Source organism: Panthera onca, chromosome A1, assembly GCF_046562875.1.
Source record: "Panthera onca isolate mPanOnc1 chromosome A1, mPanOnc1 haplotype 2, whole genome shotgun sequence".
Lineage (NCBI taxonomy): Eukaryota > Metazoa > Chordata > Mammalia > Carnivora > Felidae > Panthera > Panthera onca.
In genome coordinates this window covers 214,293,098-214,313,664 of record NC_138339.1, presented here as the reverse complement: position 1 = coordinate 214,313,664, position 20,567 = coordinate 214,293,098, and the positions used below count along the sequence as shown (strand labels likewise).

Here is a 20,567-nt window from a genome sequence, read left to right as displayed (position 1 = left end):
TCTAAAACTCATCAGGAGCCATATTAACAATTTCATTAGAAATAGCTATCATATCTAGAGGCTTGACTAAAGTCAGCACTGTTCTAAGAAGTTGCATACAGTACCTCATTTAACCTTCATGATTACCTAGGGTAAAGGTACCCTTATCCCTTCTCCAGTTGATAGAGAGAATACAGAGATACTATGTGATTACACAAGGTCACACAGTCAGTAAGTGGCATAGCTGGGGGTCAGTCTGGCTGTGGAGTCTGCACTCTTAATCAGCACAGGGATGAAACAGACAATACCGTAGTTAGGAGACAGGCAGGAGTAACCTTTCCTCTGGGCTGAATGTGCTGGAATAAACCATCTGTCCCCTGGTCAGGGCTGGGGCCAGCACATGAGGTTGGTTTTGTGAGAAACTGTAAGTGTGTCTGACATATGGCTGTTTCCCAAGCTGAGAACTCAGGCACAGACTTGAATCCTCTGCTTCTTCCAATGCCAGATAAGGAAACAGACAGCCTTACTAGAGTCATAATCCCAACTTCCTCTTTTCTAAATGGAAAGAGGTCAAAGATCTCTTTTCTAGGCTCACAGGATAAGGGACTAAGCAAGGCCACTGCACAGGACCACGTGGGATAGGATACCATTTTGAAATGAATTAGTGAGTGCTGCTCTCTCCTTTAGGGATGGTGAACTCCCCTTCCTCATGGTGGAATTCAGTAGTCATCAGGGACGTTCCACACGCTGGGTGTCTGACAGCCTAGAGACATGAGCTGTGCTATTGGGGTTTACATCAGACATTGGTTGATGTCATTCACTCCCAGGCCCTTTATCATCAACTTCTTGTTGGACGGCCCATGCACTGCACTCGGCACCGCAGGAGGGGGTCGGGGCGTGAAAGAGTGAAGATATGTAGGGGTAGCGGGGAATGTGTTCTACGGCCAATAGGTAAACAGTGTGCCAGATCTGGGAGTTCTGTTGACAAGGGTTCACTCTTGGCTCGTCACTGGGTTACTTTGGGCAAATGACTTCACCTCCCCAAACTCTGGCTTCCTCACTTACAAAATAGAATAACTGCATTGCAGGTTGTTGTTTGAATGTATTGAAGGTGTCTACCATCTGATCAGGTCTCAGTAATGTTAGTTTTTTTCTTCTGATGCCACAGGTTGTGTGCTTTTATTTAAAGAAACACAATGCGGGGCGCCTGGGTGGCTTGGTCGGTTAAGCGTCAGACTTCGGCTCAGGTCACGATCTCACAGTTCGTGAGTTCAAGCCCCGCATCGGGCTCTGTGCTGACAGCTCAGAGCCTGGAGCCCGCTTCAGATTCTGTGTCTCCCCCTCTCTCTGCCCCTCCCCTGGTTCATACTCTGTCTCTCTCTGTCTCAAAAATAAATAAACGTTAAAAAAAAATTAAAAAAAAAAAAAGAAACACAATGCTTCTGTTACCGTTTAACTGATGTCGTATTTTCTGGTGGATTGTTGGTTTGCTTTTGACTGTGATTCTTTTTACAACTGAGATGCTTTCATGTTTCTGGGTAAAGAGCAGAAGTTAAGCCAAGGAAGGAGCAAAGCTGGGTTTAAGGATAGTCACAGAAAAGTGAGGACCACCCATTGGCAGAAAAGAATCACATTTTAAAAAGAAAGAAAGAAAAAAAAAAACTATCCTGGGGAAAAACTGCATTGAAGTTCATTCTATTGTCTCAAGTTTTGGAAAGCTTTTAAAATTATTATTTTATGTCATGTTCTCAAGTACAACCTCCACAGAGAATCACCGTCTCCTAGAAAGATTCAAACACGTGAAATGAGGGAATTAGAAGATCAAGACAATAGCAAATAACCACTCACCAAAACGAGAACAAGGAGAGAAAAGCATCCTCAGAAACTCAGCCTAGGGGCACCTGGGTGGCTCAGTCGGTTGAGCGTCCGACTTCGGCTCAGGTCACGATCTCACGCTCCGTGGGTTCGAGCCCCGCATCGGGCTCTGTGCTGACTGCTCAGAGCCTGGAGCCTGTTTCGGATTCTGTGTCTCCCTCTCTCTCTCTGACCCTCCCCCGTTCATGCTCTGTTTCTCTTTGTCTCAAAAATAAATAAACATTAAAAAAAAAAAAAAAAGAAACTCAGCCTAAGATTTTAGGACAGATTCTGCTCGAGTTCAATATTCCCTTAACAGACCAGGTGACAGAGTTGATAAGCCGCACACGGGGAGTTTCAGAATTAAAGAATTATCTTTTACTCTTCTTTCCTGCAGATCTTAGTTTCAAAGATGATTTTCTTGCTAACTCTTTAGTAACAGGGAGCAGCTGATGTGTTACGCTGTTTCTCTCCTACGGGAACATGTACTTTGCAGGCAGAGAAACACACACACACACACACACACACACACACACACACACACTCATGCACCATGCAAGTGAACAGATGAGGGTGAAGACGTCGTGACTGGCTATGAAAGAAGTCTAGGAAGTTACCCGTGGAAATGAAGCACACAGATTTAATTTGATATTGATTTCAGTTTCAGGAGGAAGAGACTGCCCTTGCTGCTAAACATGGTGTCATGCAGAAACCTCTGTTTTCTCATTCTGACTGGGACTCTCTTCTCCTCCCAAGAGCTCACCACACGCACGTGTCTCATACTGAGGGCATTTTGAGGGAATGTTTATTCATTCTAAGGCGATGAAGAGTGGCACAGAAAGTGCATTCGGTCAAAAGCACCACTGTGCAGTGATCAGGAAATCTCAGGCAGATGAATTTTCTGAATAAGATGCTTTTCTTTCCTATCTCATCAGAATCTTCTCTAACAGACCTGTCGCTTGTTCTTAACAAATGATTTTTGAGAAGCAATCCCTCTGGCTTTGCCCCCTCCACCCAAAGGGACTATAAGATAACCAATGTCTGGATCAAACACTGGGTTAACTATTTCTGGTGCGTGTTTTCTTGTCAGGGTTTGAAGAAAACGACATCATTCAGGGCCATGCTTGCCTCACGTGGCATCTTCCCGTGTCTCTGTCGGGACAAACACTCACCCATTCATCTCCTTGCTGCCTGACCACCGGAAAACAGTGTGACTGGCACATAAATTGTGCCAGGCGAGGGACAGGTGGGTTAGCTGAGCTTGGGGCCCTGCCAGCCCTCCCATCATGTAATAAGAAAGCTCTCAAATAAACACCATATGATTTAATTGAATCTGAGCTAGGAGATACGGTTTTTACAGAAACTAATTACGGCAGGCAGCCCAACATATTAGTGCAGTAAATCTCGCCCATGTCAAGCCCTTGAGCTGTTGCCACGCTGGCTTATTTTCTGGCTCTCCCTCTTCCCATGCTTGCTAGTTGGTTTTTTTTTTTTTTTTTTTTTCCAATGGGTTTCTTCCCACTTAGTCTCATCACTCTATCTTCTTTGCAGCATGTTGAGACCTTGAACAGGGGTTCAGCACTTGTAGCCCCGTGATTCCTGCTTCAGGTCGATAAACATATGTGGTTCTGTGGATGTATGTGTGTGCACACATGTGTGCATGTGTGTGTATGCTGGCCTTTCTGTCTGCGACGGACGTGACGATTCAGGATGGAATGGTATAGTAAGTCACTATGGCAGGTGGGGCTAGGGAGCGGGGGCAGTGGATAAAAAAATGATTCAAGCTTCCTTCCTTCAAATAGCTTGGCATGGGTGATTCTGGGGGAGGTAGTGTCGGCTAAAAAAGGGGAAGAGGAAAGTTGTGTAAACAAGTAGCCTTGGAAACATCAGGCAGAATGAGGTACAAGCCATGGATCATGAGAGTGAAGACGGAGGAGTTTAATCCTGACTAGGCTAAGCAAGCGTTCACTTCCTTCCACCCGTCAGTTAGGAACAGAACACTTGACTAAGTATTAGGAGTGAATGAACTCATAGTTATTTTGTTACTTAGTTAAGAAGTCTCAGAGTTTGTTCAGTCACTTGGTTATCCTTCCGTGCTTTTTCCGTCTTTCTCTGCCATCCTCAGAGTTAACGGCTTTTGTTCTCATGCTTCGTCATCTGAAGATGGCAGCTGCAGTTCCAGACATTGCATGAGCATCTCAAGCTTAAAGAAAGAAGAGGCCGGGGCAAAAGACCTTCTTTTTATTAGGCTCTAGATTGCTGGGCTTTAAGAAATAAGCTTTTTTCTGAAGCCTCAGGAAAATTTCCCTTATATCCCCAGTGTCTGACCACGTAAGGAAGGACGGGAAGGTATCTAGCAAACGGGAGTGAGAGGCCATGACTCATTTCTTAGGGATGGATGCATTGTTACTCTACTAAAATCGAGATTCTGTGGGAAAGGGGGAACGCGACTGGGAATGACAGCTGGGTTGGTCAACCTGTGGCATCTGTCACTTTCTTCTAGTATATTTGAGAAAAAGGATATTTGTCTTACATCAGCTACTGAGCCGGGCCCTGCACTCCACCAGCAGATGCTCCTTGCATTAACACCCTTCTTTGACATTTGTTTTGCTGTTGGTCATCACCATAATTCAGCTACAGTTCTCTTGAAACAATACTGCTTCCCCTATACAGGCCTACCCAAAGGATTTCAGATCAGACAGAACTGGGTTCAGATCCTGTCCCAGATGTACCACTCACTAGCATTGTTGCCTTGGGCAAGTTACTCAATCTCTTTGCTCAGTAGAAACGTGCATAATGACTTGTATCTCATTGAGTGGCTACCAGGATTAAATAACGAACGTAAAGTGCTTAGCACCCGTGTCTGGACCAGAGGACTGCTCAATAAATGGTAGTTGTCTCTTTTCTCCATATTTAAAAAGATAATAATAGCTAACACTTACTGAGTGCTTACTATATACCTAGTACAGTTCTTAGTGCTTCATGCCAATTTAACCCTCACAGCAACTCAGGGAGATCTGTGCTGGCATTCTGTTTTTTACCAGCTAGGCCATGAGAGAAAAAGGGATATTTGTCTACAATTCCAGAGATAGTGAGAGGCAGAGATAAGATTGAATCCATGCAGTTAGTCTTGAACCTGGGCACAAACCACAATGTCTACTTCCTCTTGCACACAATGTGTCTTTCCTGAAAATGGGTTCACGCTAGGACCAAAGCTGCCTATTAGGCAACGGACACTGCACAATGGGCAGCCTGAATAACCACAGTTGTGTGTGGTCATGGAGAACGGTGGGCTTTTCCAAAGCTAGGTGCCGTCTGAGGAGATGGCACAGTGGGAGAGCAAGGCCACACGGGGGTGTGAGGCATAATGGTCAGCACTACACATCAGGCTCTACCCTGCCAACAGTTTCCTCGCACCAGTTGTTAATCTGGTCGGTCTCATTGTGCTGTTACAGTATCCAGCTCCCTGTGCGTGGAGCGGCTCTCAGAGAGGCAGGGATTGGAAATCTCCCACCTCCAACAAACAACAAACCCTGAGCAGTTAGATTATTTTCCAGATGGGAACCATCGAGAGAGTGAAAAGATCAATATCAGAACCCAGTAGCACGAAATCACTTTGATATTTTCCCTGGGCACAGCTTTTTTAATGGCAATATGGAAGAGCAGTGTTTTATGGAGGAAAATGGCCACCTTTCCTTTGGCTTCTGAAAAGCCTCCTCGGTCACTTTGAAGGATTCCGACCCACAGACATGGACTGTAGCATGGAAACTTTAGTTGCCCACGGAGCTCTGGAGCTCAAGCACCTTTTGGTCGGAGATCCCAGAAAACAAAGGGAGAGAAAAGTTCTGAATGGAAAACTGAATCCCTGGTCTTCTGGCTATCCTAAGTTGAAGTCGTTTCAATTTGATTTTTGGACGGTGATATGTTTTTCTGTAAGGGGACCATAGACCCAAGCATCAGTGCCTACATTAACGTACTTTCTATTAAAAGAAGCGGATGAATCACAAAGCATGCTGGGAAGGTGTCTGATAAGGACAGAGCATTTGTTGTTTTTCAAAAAATGGGATTACGCCGCAGCCCATGAGGTCAGACGGAGGGTGGTGGGATGGTGAATGTGGAGGTATGTAACAACTGTCCTCTGAGGAGAGAGATTCCTCTGTACTTGCCCTCACTCCTTTGTTGTGTTGTTTTGTCGCCTTTGGATTTTGTTTGTTTGAGTAAAGGAGGAGCACCCACAATAATGGGCCAGGAAGTGAGTGCAGCTGAGCAGCACAGGCCTGCCTTGAAACATCTCTGCATTGCATACAATGAGATGCGAACTTTTTACATGCCAGGCGTAAAATCACTTTCTTTACTCAGGCCTATCTGAACATTGCTAAACCCTAGATAATGACAAAATTATCATTCTAAAAGTGAATTCCCGGTGCCTTATGTCACATGATTTCACAGTCACCACGACTGGAACTAGGATTAGGGAGATTTTTAGTGCTATCCTGATTTTACAAAGGAAACCTGGGCTCAGACAGCCAAATGACTTGTAGTGGGGGAAGGACCTGACTTCTCATCTTTGGAAACAAATCCTACCACACCATCGGACTCTTTCCTTAGTGGTTGGGAGTTTGCCCCAAGTTTTCCTTGGGACCCACATTCACAGTGCATCCAGAAGTTAGTGTCCAGCAGAAATGAGAATGGAACCATGGATGTTCTGGGGCATCAGCTTGCTTCTTCCATAGAGTCAGAGTCACAGGTAGGTTCAGAAGGACTTTGAGGATATCGTGGCTTATTAGGAGGAACGGGGGTGGAGTATGTCCATATTCTAGACTCATAGCCACACTGACCACTGGAATGGACATCAGAAGTTTCCCAGGCTAGTTCTCATATATAGGGAAAATGCAACTCTAATTCTGCACCCAAGTCCAACGTGTAGATTTTCCCCCACACCAACCATCTGGGTGTCATACAATTCAACTCAGTTCTGATACTATCTACCTAGAAATAGTGTCAAATCCCACAGGTTAAAGAATCAGTCCTACAAAACTGCCCCTTCTTCAGTTGCCAATCATAAGTCTAGATTGTTACCTGTGCTTCTGACCAACTGCTATAAGTTGGAGGTTCAAATGACCTCCTTACATTTGATTAATTTGCTAGAGTGGCTCACAGAACTCAAGAACACTTATAGATTGCTTATTAGATTGCTAGTTATTAGATTACTTGTTAGATTGCTAGTTCATTATAAAGGGATATAATTTAGGAAGAGCTGGACAGAAGAGATGCACGGGGCAAGCACAGGGAAAGGGCACAGAGCTTCACCCATGCCCTCTCCAGGCACATCGCTTTCCCTGCACTGCCAGGTGTTCACCAACCCAGAAGCTCTCTGAATCCCATCCTTTAGTTTTTGTTTTTTTTTTTAATATTTATTTATTATTAAGAGAGAGACAGAGACTGAGTGCAAGCGGGGGAGAGGCAGAGAGCGAGGGAGACACAGAATCCGAAGCAGGCTCCAGGCTCTGAGCTGTCAGCACAGAGCCCGACATGGGGCTTGAACCCACAGACCATGAGATCATGACCTGAGCTGAAATTAGAGGCCAACTGATTGAGCCACCCAGGTGCCCTACTATAAGTATGGCACCTTATAGGTGCCATGTAAGTATCTGGCATATAAGTATCTGGCATATAAGTATCTAAAAAAGATACTTTTATGACTCCCATCACTTAGGAAATTCCAAGAGTGTTTAGGAATGGGACAAAAAGCAAATAATTTATTTCATATTAGAAATCACAATATCACAGAGACTCAGAGAGGTGAACTGACTAACCTAAAGCCACACAGCCAGGACAGAGCAAGCACTTGAGCTTGGATCTCTCCCCAGTGCACTTTTCTCTGTTCCTCACTGCCTAACATTTTGGTTCCTTATTGCTGGCTGTAATTTGTGGACCAAAGAAGTGATTGGTCTAGGAGGTGGCTGAGACCCAAGTTCGAATTCCAACGTTTTTTTTTTTTTTTTAATTCAAACTAGTTAAAATACAGTGTAGTCTTGGCTTCAGGAGTAGAGCCTAGTGATTGATCTCTTACATATGACACCCAGTGCTCATCCAAAATAATGCCCTCCTTAATGCCCATCACCCATTTAACCCATCCCCCCACCCACCTCCCCTCCAGAAACCCTCAGTTTGTTCTCTGTATTTAAGAGTCTCTTATGGTTTGCCTTCCTCTCTGTTTTTTTCTTATTTTTCTGTCCCTTGACCTATGTTCATCTGTTGTGTTTCTCAAATCCCACATATGAGTGAAATCATACGATAATTTGTCTTTCTCTGACTGACTTATTTCACCCAGCATAATACACTCTAGTTCCATTCATGTTGTTGCAAATGGAAATATTTCATTCTTTTTCATCACTGAGTAGTATTTCACTGTGTATATACCACATCTTCTTTATCAATTTGTCAGTTGTAAGGTGGCTGTATACCTGAGAGTGGCATATTTAAGGCAGCAAGAAGAATGAATGGCAAGGTTTGTGCTCACCAAGATTATGCCTTTTTCTTGGAAAAAATTTATTCTGGTAGCAGTATCCAGGAGTCCACTGCTTGCATTCTATGGGCAAAATGGGGTGATCTGGCTCTGTCTAGCTGCAAGAGAGAGAACATTAAGCTGTGGCCTCTGTTGTGGGAGGTAGTGAAGAAGAAGGGGATGGGACATGGTTTATGGGGGTCAGTCAACAGTGAGGTCACACCCTGAACTTCAGGGAACAGAAGGATGGCACGCAGTCTATGACTCAGCCTCATGTGTAACCCAGGGAAGCAGTTTTCCTTCTTAAGAACCAGGTAAAGGGTGCCCAGGAGGGTCAGTCGGTTAAGTGTCTGACTCTTGATTTCGGCTCTGGTCATGATCTCAACGGTTTGGGAGTTTGAGCCCCACATCAGGCTCTGAGCCTACAGCACGGAGCCTGCTTGGGATTCTCTCTCTCCCTCTGTCTCTGCTCCTCTACTGCTTGTGTTCTCTCTCTCTCTCCCTTTCAGGATAAATGAATTAAAAAAAAAAAAGAACCAAGTAAAATTGGTTCAGGCCTCCATTTCTTGGCAGTCCCAAGGTTGTTTCCAGGATGTCTGCATATAAGAAGGAGGTTTATGGGCTCATGGTCACCTCGGGCATATGGCTTTGTTTGAGCTGTCTCTGTTCACTTGAAGACCCACTGCCTGGTGGGTGCTATTCCCGCTTTCCCCAAGTGAGCTAGGACGCAGACCTCAGAGGCTTTCTTCTCTTTCCACACAGCTCCCCAGGCTCCACGTATGTGGATTTTACTAAGAAGTGCTTTTAGGGCTGGGTCCACTGACATCAGAGCCAAGCCAAAGCCCATGGAAGAAAACAAACTGGTTGCACCATTGTTTCTACAATAGTTTAGTCAGAATCAATTCTTTTAACTGTGTTTTCTCCTTTTAAGCACACTGAGTCTGTTTTCTTAAAGACCTCTCTGTGCCATTGTTTGTGTGATGCTGGGTTCCCAGAGCGGAGGGGGTGTTTAATAAATTAGCTAAGTAAAAGGGAGGGACAATTGTGAATCAGGAAGCAAACACTCAAATAGCCAAGAGCTTTTACGCAAGTGTGGAATAAGAAGGAAGAACAACCTCTTTCGGTTAGCTAGGGTTTAAAAACACATTTTCCTCTGGAGTCTTTCATTTTCTCATGTGAAAAATTTTCTTATGATCATTTTGGTAGAAGGAACAGGTTTCAGTAAGAAACTCAGGTCAAGTCCCATTGGGTCAGTGGGATTTTGCTGATAAATAAATGAATAAAAATTTATAAATATATATTGAAATATTTATGTTTATATTATTTGTATTTATATTTTATAAGTATATAATATGTAAATATATAAATTCATACAATTTATAAGCATATATATAATATAAATAGATTTATCTACATATCTGCCTGCAGCTTATGTTATCTGTCCCTCTACCTACCCACTCTTCAGACTACATGTGCTGTCTTCCTGAGGTTACTTTGGAAAAAGGAGCTCCAGGATCTCAAGCCATAAATAATGGCACTAAAGGTTTTTTTCTTTTCTGCTGAAGAATATGGGTCTGGAATATTCCCCTTGTATTTGCTGTGGGTCAGTTTCCTCGCGTGAAGAGTGGGACTGTCATTACACAGACCCGGCAGTGCCCTGAAGATTTTCTGACGGGTGATTTTCAGGCAGCTTGTGCAGGAAGCACGGGCTGGCCACGGTTTCGGGAAGTCAAGCTGTGATTTTTGGAAAGAGAATCAGGGTAGGCACTGAGAGAATTTCACTGCTGATAGAATCTAGAGAAGGTCTTTCTGGGACCAGAAAGGAAAGAAGCCTCCGGTTGTCAGTCCACTCTCATCGATGGGCCCGATGACTTAACAAGGTCCATTGGCTCTCACTTAAGGCTCTGATAGATTTCAGCTGCGTTTTTGTGGGGGTTGGGGAGAGAAGGATGAGGGAGGATGACGGGAGGAAATTAAGTACTTTCACCTGGGCTAATGTTGCCTCCCTGGGAGCCGTAATATGAGATCCCTTCTCAGAGGAATCAGAAGTGGAAGCAATAGTTTAGATTTGATAGTTCATCATCCTGCAGGTGGGAGCAGAGGGTGACATAGAAAAGTCACATGGGGCCATGAGGAGAGTGGGAAAAATTCATTCAAGATGTCCATTACCATGTGTGAAAAGTCAAGTTGCTTTCTGCCAAGTCACTTTGTATAATCTTCTAGAAGGGTATGTTGAACAGTCACTCTATTCAAACAATGCCCTGAATATTTTCATCAGTGGGTGGGGAGACTGAAGTTCCTTAAAATGGAAGAAGAGTCACCCCACCCCATTCCCATTTTACAGATGAAGAAACTGCACTTAGAGAAGACATTTGTTTACATGGCAGAAAAAGAGCTGAGAGAACCATTTAAATCAAGTTAAGCCTTGACTGTTGCCATTACTGCCTTCCTGCCTCTGTGGCTGGGGTTGAGGGGAGCACTAAGAGTAAATGGCATGCCAGGCTGACATCTCATCAGTGATTTATTTCATCAAGTGGCCTAAGCCAAACTGTTACAGCCGAATAGATTTACCTACAGTCTGTCTTGTCAGACAACTTTCTCCTGTTGTGTTCTGACTGCAGAGAACTATTTACCCTTCTCTAAAGATGGCATTTTCTTTGCTGCTTTTGTGCCCTTGCATATTCACTCTGTCTAGAATCACCTTCCTCATTTTTCTCTTCTAGGTTAGTCCCTATTCATTCTTTAAGACCTTTCTCCATGGCCACCCCTGCTCTGTGGTGGACCCTCCCAGGAAACCACTGATGCCTCCAGCATTCTATAATACCTGTGCCATAGCCCAGTCACCCTGGATGTTGTCAATATCTGAAAAGATACCTCAGTCTCTCCCTATCCTGTGTGTACAGTGGGGACGGTGACCCAGGCTTTTTTATTTCTGCAGACTCACACCTTAACAACGCCTGACACTTAAAATACATCTTACAATTAGTTATTTGATCAATCCCACCATTCTTGAAGCTGAAAAAATATCAGTGATGTAACAACTCCCACAGAAACCCATATTAATTCACACTCATTACGCGTAACCTTTGAGGGAGTTGCTGGGAACTCACTAAAACAAAGCCCAAGACACGTAAGGAGTACTGAGTCTTCCGGCAATTTACGTTCTGATTCTACTTTTTATTATCAGTACGTGTCAGGCCCTTTCCACCCACCACCTCATGTAATTTTCACAACTGCACTACCAGGTAGGCGTTAATATCCTTACACTTACTTTACATTTGGGGAAACTGGGGCAAAGAGAGATTACATGCTTAGCTCAAGGTCACAGAGCTCCCCAAAATGGCAAAGCCAGATTTGGACCTAAGGCTAAAGGTGGTGCTCTGGACCACTGAGCTGTATTACCTTTTAACACATCCACGACAGCACAGGTTTAAGTGGCACAACCATGGCAGGGGCGGAGAGCACTAGGATGGCCTGCCTCAGCCTGGGCTGAACAGTTTTTTCACCTGCAGGCTTAGAGTAAGAATCCCAAATGGGGTCAGCCCTGGGGGCTTGTGCTGGTGCTTAAGTGTTTGGGTAATTTCTCTGGAAAAGCACCCATGGGCCACCTGGAATCAGGGCATCTGTGGTGTCTACAATCCCTAGTGTCATTAATGAAGACCGGGTATGAAGGGCTTCACACACACACACACACACACGCACACACACACACACACACACACACACACACGCTCATTCTGCCAAACAATTGTTTACTGAGACCAAACAACAGAGACTCTAGAATCTGTCACAGTCAGTATCAGGGGAAAGGTCCAGTTTGGGGCCTGGCAAGAGGCAGCATTGCAGACTCCAAAACAATACCAGTAAGAACAAGCCCTGGGGGGCCCAATGCTCAGCTCCTGCCCTGTGTTTGCTCAGAATTCTGAGCAGAAGTTTGGGGTGGGAGGGCAGAGGTTTCCAGCCATTCTACCCCAGCCCTAGGCAATGGTCAGAGCCTGGGATTTGTCTGGGCTTTGCAACCCCGGAGGGCTTTGCTGCTTGCTGCAGACCCACGAGCTGCCAGGAGGCCCCAGAAAATGCTTGAGAACAAAGAGGTAATAAACACACTCTGAACCCTTTTCCCAACTGGCGCCATCCCAAACCAAAATGAGAAATGAATTGCTGGGGTAAGCATGCGTGTGTGTGTGTGTGTGTGTGTGTGTGTGCGTGTGTGTGTGTGTTTGTCTTAAGCTGATGGGAAAGAAAAGCTGTTTTAGATGGGAATAGTTTGGGCCATTTAAAGTTATGGTCACATGAATATGGCCAATTTAATTTCTATAATTCGGTCCTCCCAGAAAAGCTGCTGTGATAAGCTGTGAAATTTTAGCACCTCAAATTTTCACAAGTACTAACATTTCTGGGGGAAAGGTAAAGTGTTTGCTTAACTTGAGAACGTGTTTTCTGAATAGGGAAGCTCGTCATCATCCTTGTCATCATCTCATCCTTTATTAAGCACCGCTTATGACTTAGGCAATCTTCTGGAAGCTTACAGATATTGTCTATCATTTTCACAACAACACTGCTGGGGTGCCATCCTTGACTCCATTTTTTAAAGGACAAACTGATGTTGAGATAAACAACTTGTTTAAGATCACACTATTGGTACTTAAGCTTACGTCTTTCAGAGTCCAAAATCCATGCTATTTTTGCTATACTTTCTTGTGTGCAAATGTTTGTTATTACTAATACAATGTCCGAGGCCAGATCAATATTCAGCAGTTGGATTTGGGAATGACAGTTTTCTCAATGCATTGGCTTTTTATAGAGAACTTCAGGTGGGTGTGCTGTTGCCCAAACTGTGGATCCAGGAGGCAGCAATTGGATCCCATTTCTGGTTCTCAAGTACTTTTTCTGTTCTTCTCTTTGATACGCTAAATATGATGCCACTTGCCTTTACTGCTATTTTATAAGACTTGATGAATTCATGTCTCCCAGTTACTCCCACTGTCTTAGCCACTAAGTATCACACATTTTGCTAGCTGTTTTTTCTTTCTTTCTTTCTTTCTTTCTTTCTTCCTTTATTTATTTCTTTCTTTTTAATAAAGATCATATGTACTTTGCTATTAATTGAGATGAAGCTTTTGGAGGGGTCTAGGTGAGTGGCCTGAGGAGACTGGCCTGGTCAGCTCACCATCTGGAAAGCTCTTTGAGGCCTTCTTCCCACAAAGCGCTCACTACTAGGGAGTCATCGGCATGTCTAGGAGGTTGGTTGTCCCAGTTTTGTAAAGGAGGGTCAACCCCAGAAAAGCGTGGAAATGTGACTTGGTTCTTTTGGTAGCACATGTGGGTCTGAACACAAAAGTCACACTTCATATAAAATAATGGTAGTAAAATCAAGCACCTATTGGCATCCGACCTTTTAACAAAACAAAAACAAATAACAATGACCAAAAAAAAAACTTTCAGAACTTTTCTAATATGGTCATTTAACTAAAATAAATTTTAGAGGGGGTGCCTGGGTGGCTCAGTTGGTTAAGCATCCAACTTTGGCTCAGGTCACCATGTCATAGTTCATGAGTTTGAGCCCCAAGTCAGGCTCTGTGCTAACAGCTCAGAGTTTAAGTCTGCTTTGGATTCTGTGTCTCCCTCTCTCTCTGCCCCTTCCCTGCTTTCTCTCTCTCTCTTTCAGAAAAATAAACATTAAAAATAAAATAAATTGTAGATATATCTGTTAAATTGCTGAATGTTTGCCAATCCCCTGTGAGGACAAAGAAAAAGTACAATCGGTGGGAAGATTTATACTCAAAAATATTTCATATTGATCAGCACTGTTTTAAAACAGATTTATACAATGAAACCAATAATCCTCACAACAATTACAATCTTTTTCAAGATAAGGAATCTGGGTGCACACAGAGAAGGCAAGTAACTGCCCAAACTCACTAGATGGTTCTTTGACTCCACTGTTCATTCTTGGTTCATTTATCCATTCACTAAATATTTATTGGCTATGATGTCTGGGTGCTATTCTGGACCCTGGAGGTGCAGCAGTGAACAAGCCCAAAGGAGATCCCCGTGTCCCTAGTGCTTGTGTTTGAATCGGGGGCGACTCCCACACTGCAACTGTCACGTTTAGCATGACATCCATACCTTCTGCAGCTCTGGGCATGAAAAGTCCCACTTCTAAAATGGTGGTGAAGGCGGCATCTTTGTAGCCAGTGTTTGTTTCAGTAAATAGATCGTACACTGTGAGTTCCAGAGTAACAGTCATTGGGAGTCTTTCTCTTGTTTCACCTAATAGGGGTACAAGTGAGAGGGTGTCTGATAAATATTGGTCCTTTTTTGAGATTTATGAAACTATTGGTCCCTTGCTAATTAAGGCTTTTTGACTAATGGCGCAAAAACATGCACGTTTCAGTCAGAAAGAGAGGGACTCAGAAGGAAGGAGGGCCTGAAGCAGAGGCCTCAGCATGGAGGCCTTGGTTCGGTCCTGTGCACACTGCCGATTGCTTCTCAGGATTTGTGCTGGATTGGTTTGAGCTGCGTTCCGGGAGGGATGAGAACCATGGGGAGACACTCTCTCTGAGCAGCCAGAAGTCTTTCTCCCTTTGATATTAGCTCCCAGTGCTTTTTGCAATCTTAGCAACAAAGACCACTGAGAGCAGGGACTCTAGCCCTTACCCTTTTCCCAGTTCTTCAAAGAACCACCTCATTTAAGCACTTGACAAATGTTGAATGGGTAAATGAAAAGATCACAAGACCAAGGGTCATAATAGCTAGTCTCTGGTCTTAGTAAGTTAGCCCAGGTGCCCTAGGTCTCTGGGCCTCTGTATCCTCATCTGTAAAATGAGAAGGCAAGTCCCCTCAAACTCAGACAACTGCAGATGATCTCAATTCCAGTTCTTATTTGCAACGACAGATATGAAAAGCCTGTAACTTACATTGTACTTCTGCCTCATAGGGAACCTGATGGAAAAGTCCAAGTGGAGTCAGCTCTGACTTTTTGTAGAGTGCTGAGGGGCTGAAGCTTCTTTGTTGGGAAAGAGGAGATTTCATTATTGTTATTATTACATTTCATTATTGTTATTGTTATAATTACCGAACACTTTGAATTATTCTAGGTGTTGTGCTAAGTAAGTGCTTGATGTACATTTCCCCCCATTAATCCTTGAAACAGAATTATGATTTGGTCCTTTTATTTTTCTTATTTTATAAACAAGACAACCAAGGCTCAGAAAGGTTAATCAACTCAGGCAAGCTAACTCAGCACAAACTAACAAGTGATAGAGACACACATGTGCATGCGTGTGTGTGTGTGTGTGTGTGTGCAGGTGTTGGTATCTCAGAGCAAGAGTATCTATTTTTCCTTTTATTTGTCTAACTCTGCAGTGGGATGGTCTGTCCAACCCCCAGAAGATACAGACTCCGGCAAAGATCCACAGCTGAAACAGAGCCCCTTCCTGTCAGACCTGCTCTCGTAGTCCGTTTGGGCTGCTATGAAAAATACCACAGACTGGGTGGCTTTTAAACAACAACCTTTTACTGGTCACAGTTATGGAGAATGGAAGTCTGAGTTCAGGGTCCAGCGTGGTTAGGTGCTACTGAAGGCCTTCTTCTGGGTCATAGACTTCTCATTGTATCCTCACGTGGTGGAAGGGGCTAGGGAGTGCTGTGGGGTCTCTTTTATAAGAACACTAATCTCATTCATGAGTGCTCCCCCTTCATGACTTAAGCACCCTAAAGGCCCTACCTTTTAATACCAGCATCTTTGGAAGTCAGGATTTCAACATATGAATTTTGGGGGGACACAGTCAAACCATAGCACCTGCTTAAGCCAAGCCAAGGTGTAAGAGTAACTAGACACTTTCCACAAAGGCAAGGGAAAAGGAAGTACAAGTCCAAATCCTCACTAACTGACTTCTCCCGCACTAAGAGCCTCGGTGATCAGGAGCATCAGTGATCTGTTAAAAAAGAACTGAAAATGATTCCCAGAGGGGAAACTTGTTAAAACCTCTGAAAGGTTTTGTGATCCTTAATTCCAGTTGCTAAAATGCCTTTTCATAAAAAAGACAATTTCATTCAATTCTTAAGTCTGAAGATTATAATCTTCAGGGAGGGGCACATATTCAGGCATCCACCAGACCTTGATTTCAAAAGCATTTGTCTTGCTTTCTGTTAACACTAACAAAGCTGCCATTGATGAAAACCAAGGGCATTAAAACCCAGAGCACATCCACCACCCAGGGGGAATTAATCAGATGATTGCTTTGAGAAATGGGCCCCCTGTTGGGACACATTGGCTGGTCTCCTTAGAACATGCCCATGATTTCATTACAAACCACTCATCCCCATCTTGTGTAGAGACTCCTCTTTGGAACTCACACATACAAAATTGCCTCTGCTGGTGGGACAGCCTTCCTCGGACAATTCATTTGTTGTGCTGTTTCACAGAAGAAACATCATAAGCCAAAGAATGTACATCATAGTCTGGTGGCTAGGACACCTTGGTGAAGAGGACCCAGTAAACTCATGGGGGATGATAATGCCATATTTATGTTAAGTGTGGGCGCAAGGCTGCCTGCCAGTCCAGTTGCTACTCACAACACCTGCATCTAGTGTCATTGGAGAGGGCCTCCTGGCCTACCTACTAATTGAAATTATTATGCACCTTTTACCTGGGTTTTCAATCTATTTTTGTTTACGACTGTTGCTGGGTGTGCAAAGGAATTGCTAGTGCCTCATATTTGCCCAACCTTTGCTCTGCTGAGCGAGTGCAAGCCCGAGCCAGCCCCTGCAGGCCTCTGTGTACCTCATGGTCTGAGTTTGAGGGGATTTGAGAGCTTGCGTTCTCATTCTACACACAAGGATAAGGAGGCCCGGAGAACTTGAACGCATGGTCATGATCTCAGCTACTTATTATCAGAGTCAAGACCAGAAACTAGCTATCATGACTCTTGGTCTTGGGATCTTTTCACTTATTCAGTCCAACATTTGACAAGCACTTAGGCCAGTTCTTTGAGGAACTGAGAACAGGGAGAGAAAAGGGGGTCTCTGTCCAGAGGAGCCCATGGTGTTTGTTGCTATGATTGCAAGAAGCCCTGGGAGCTCACATCAAAGGGCAGGGGACCTCTGGATGCTCAGAGAGTCTCCCCATGGTGCCCACCCTCCACCTAATGCAGCTTAAACCAAATCAGCACAAATTCAGGATTCCACTGGAGAACAAGGTCAGAGTGACTTGGGCCAAGGGAACCAAGACAATGCCTTCTTATCCCTCCTGAGAGGAGAGCTGAAGAGCAGCCCCAAGTGATAACTGCGGGACTCACGGCTGGGCCTTGCCCCCGACACCAGCACCGGCTGGGATGAATCACACACCAGAGAACAACGGGGCTATTTCTTGAGGGTCATTTGTCAAGTTGACATCCCTGCCTAGAGTTATTTAGGGCTTTCTAAAGACACTTCTTTCCCTCCCTGTTGCAGGAAGCACCTGCGAGGCTGTTGAGTTGTGTTTTTGCTCAATAGCACTTTGATATCCCTTAAGGCCATCAATTACTCTTCTGTCCTTGCCGGTATGGGCTTTGGCTGATACAAAGATAGGAAAGCTTAGAGAGGATGATGAAGAGGAAAAGGACAGTGACTTCCTCTGGGATCTGAGGCCAGACGCTGTCTGGAGGTGGGCTTCTTGCTGATTTCTGTGGGGGCTCTCTAGGTCAGGACAGTCAGCATCCTTGGCTGGCTGGGCTTGGAACATAACTGCAATGCTCCCATGAGGCCACATCTCCCTCCTGGAGGAGAGCTATGCTCCTTGCCATCTACTTAGAGATGACTGTGGCTAGAGCAACACTGATTCAGGTGCATGACTTCAGGGAGAGGGAAGTTGGAAAGGAATCAGAGGAGAAGAACATAAGCAATCAGAAGACTTGGTGAATGAGCCTCTGAAAATGACTAGGGGAATCAGAGTTGTTGAGTCTAGGGAAGGAAAGGGTGAACTAAGAACCAGCTTTGATTACAGGGAGAATAATTGTGCAGAGATCAGTGGTCATTTCCACTGACAATACAATGTGGGTTACAGATGCTTAAATTGCTGCCTGAGGATTTCTGTTCAGTGTGTGCTGGCCTGTCTGGGCTATTGCGTTGCTCTTATTCACGAGGTGGGGGTGCTCCTTCCTTGGAGATTCGCATGAATGAAAAGGACATCCTCCCAGCTGGGCTGGTTTAGAGAAAGTCTTAATGGCACATGGATCTCTTCGTTTCAGTTCACACTGCCCAGCCGCCCAGCTTGACCTTTATGTCTCCGTCAGTTTGGCAGACTCTTGACTGGTATCCAGACATTCCACCCCTGCCTCCTCTAATCCATTTGGTACACTGGGGTCCCACTTACATTCTTTAAATTCATCATGGGTTATGGCAGTGTCCTGTTCGAAAAAACGTTTGTGTTCACTTATTCATTCAAGAAACATTGAGCACCTATTGTGTTCAGCACCTATTATGTGTCTGGCACTATACTAAGCTTTGTGCATATGACATGGCACAAAATGCAGTGCAGCCTCAAGGAGGTCACTCGGGAACCTGGGTGGCTCAGTCCCTTAAGCTCCTGACTCTTGGTTTTGGCTCAGGTCATGATCTCGCAGTTCGTGAGTTCGAGCCCCATATCGGGCTCCACACTGACAGTGGGGAGCCTGCTTAGGATTCTCTCTCTCTCCCTCTCTCACTGCTCCTCCCTCACTTTCTCTCTCAAAATAAATAAATTTAAAAATGTATTTTGGAAAAGGAGGTCGCTCAGTCTTTATATCCTTGTCCTGGAATTTTTTAAGGCCCCTACCATCCGGTTTTAACATGTCCTTCTAACTTTATGTCCACAACAACACCTTTCTCTTCTATCAGCTTGGTCTATTCACCACGCCCAGCTCATTCTGGGCCTTGCCTCTTGCCACTACTGATGCACTGAATATCCTTATCCAAAGCTAACACAGCCTCCCCTCCTTCAGGAGGACCTCTGTCATCACCTGGGTTTAGGGATTCTCCAGCACCTTAGCCCCTACAGTGCTTACTTAGCACTAAATATTTTCTTCCTGAGTACAGATGGCAAACTGGGCAGCTGCTGTGCCTACTATGACCACTTCTGCCCTCGCTCGCTGTGGGTAAGACCCAAGAGAGCTGTGACCACACGGACCTTTTCTCCCTATCCAAAGCTCTGCCATGAGCTGTGGTGGGGATGGTTGGCTAGGGCTTGCAGAGCATTCTACACCAGGAAGAAAAGGTTAAGGATATCAAATCTCTGAACTTGGAGGGAAAAAGGCTTTTGAGACTGTTTAATAAAACTACTTCACTTTACAGATGTGGAAACTGAGGGCCAGAGAAACTGATTTATCCAACGTCACAAAGTGAAGTCATAACAGAGTCAATCAAGTCTGTTTTCCTTGTCTGCTAAACTCTCTTGTCTCTATATAGTTTGGCAGTTGGAATCCTAAGGAACCTAACATTTCAGGATACACAGGAAAGAGATAGGAAATGTGTTAGTTTCTTATCTTGTCTGTCACAGACAGGCACAAATTTAGTGGCTTAGGCAACCCAAATTTGTTATCTTGCAGTTCTGTAGGTCAGAAGTCTGGTGTGGGTCTAACAGGGCTAAAATCTAAGTGTTTTCAGGGCTTCCTTCCTCTCTGGAGGCTCCAGAGAAGAATCTGCTTCCTTGCCTTTACAGTTTCTAGAAGCTGCCCCTATTCTTTGGCTCATGGCTCCCTTCTTCTGTCTTCAAGCCAGCAGTGGTGTGTGGAGTCCTTCTTACATTGTATTACTCTTCCTCTCATGCCTTCCTCTTCTAATTTGAAGGACCCTTGGGATTACAGTGGGCTTCCCTGGTCAATCTTCCTATCTTCAAGTCAGCTTAATAGCAGCCGGAATTCCTCTTTGCCACATAACATAACATATTCACAGTTTCCAAGGATTAGGATATGAACATCTTTGGGGGTTATTTTTCTGAAGAGAGTAGGAAAATGAGAACGAAGATCAACTCTTTCTCTTGCTTTCTTGACTTCCTGAATTCTTTGTGATCAGAAAAAGTTAGTATGAAGATATTCTAGGTCTCTGTATTCAACCTCAGGCTTCTCTTCTCAGCTGTGATCTGATTAATATGGTCAAGACACAAAGAAAAGGAACAGAAATGCCAAAATTTATAGAAAAGGAGGCTCACAAATTTTGGCTAAAATGGGATGAGGGCCAGTAGAAGTCTTTCTAGTTTCTAAAGGTC

At 44.4% G+C, this 20,567-nt stretch overlaps 1 long non-coding RNA gene across 1 annotated transcript in view; it reads right to left on the bottom strand.

The window, feature by feature from the left end:
- Positions 1-3,898: 3,898 nt before the first annotated feature.
- LOC144612953 (uncharacterized) overlaps positions 3,899-20,567 on the bottom strand; it is an 87,414-nt gene continuing 70,745 nt past the window's right edge. Inside the window, exon 4 of the long non-coding RNA XR_013550184.2 lies at positions 3,899-4,036. This is a non-coding gene — a long non-coding RNA (uncharacterized LOC144612953). The remainder of the gene's footprint in view (positions 4,037-20,567) is intronic.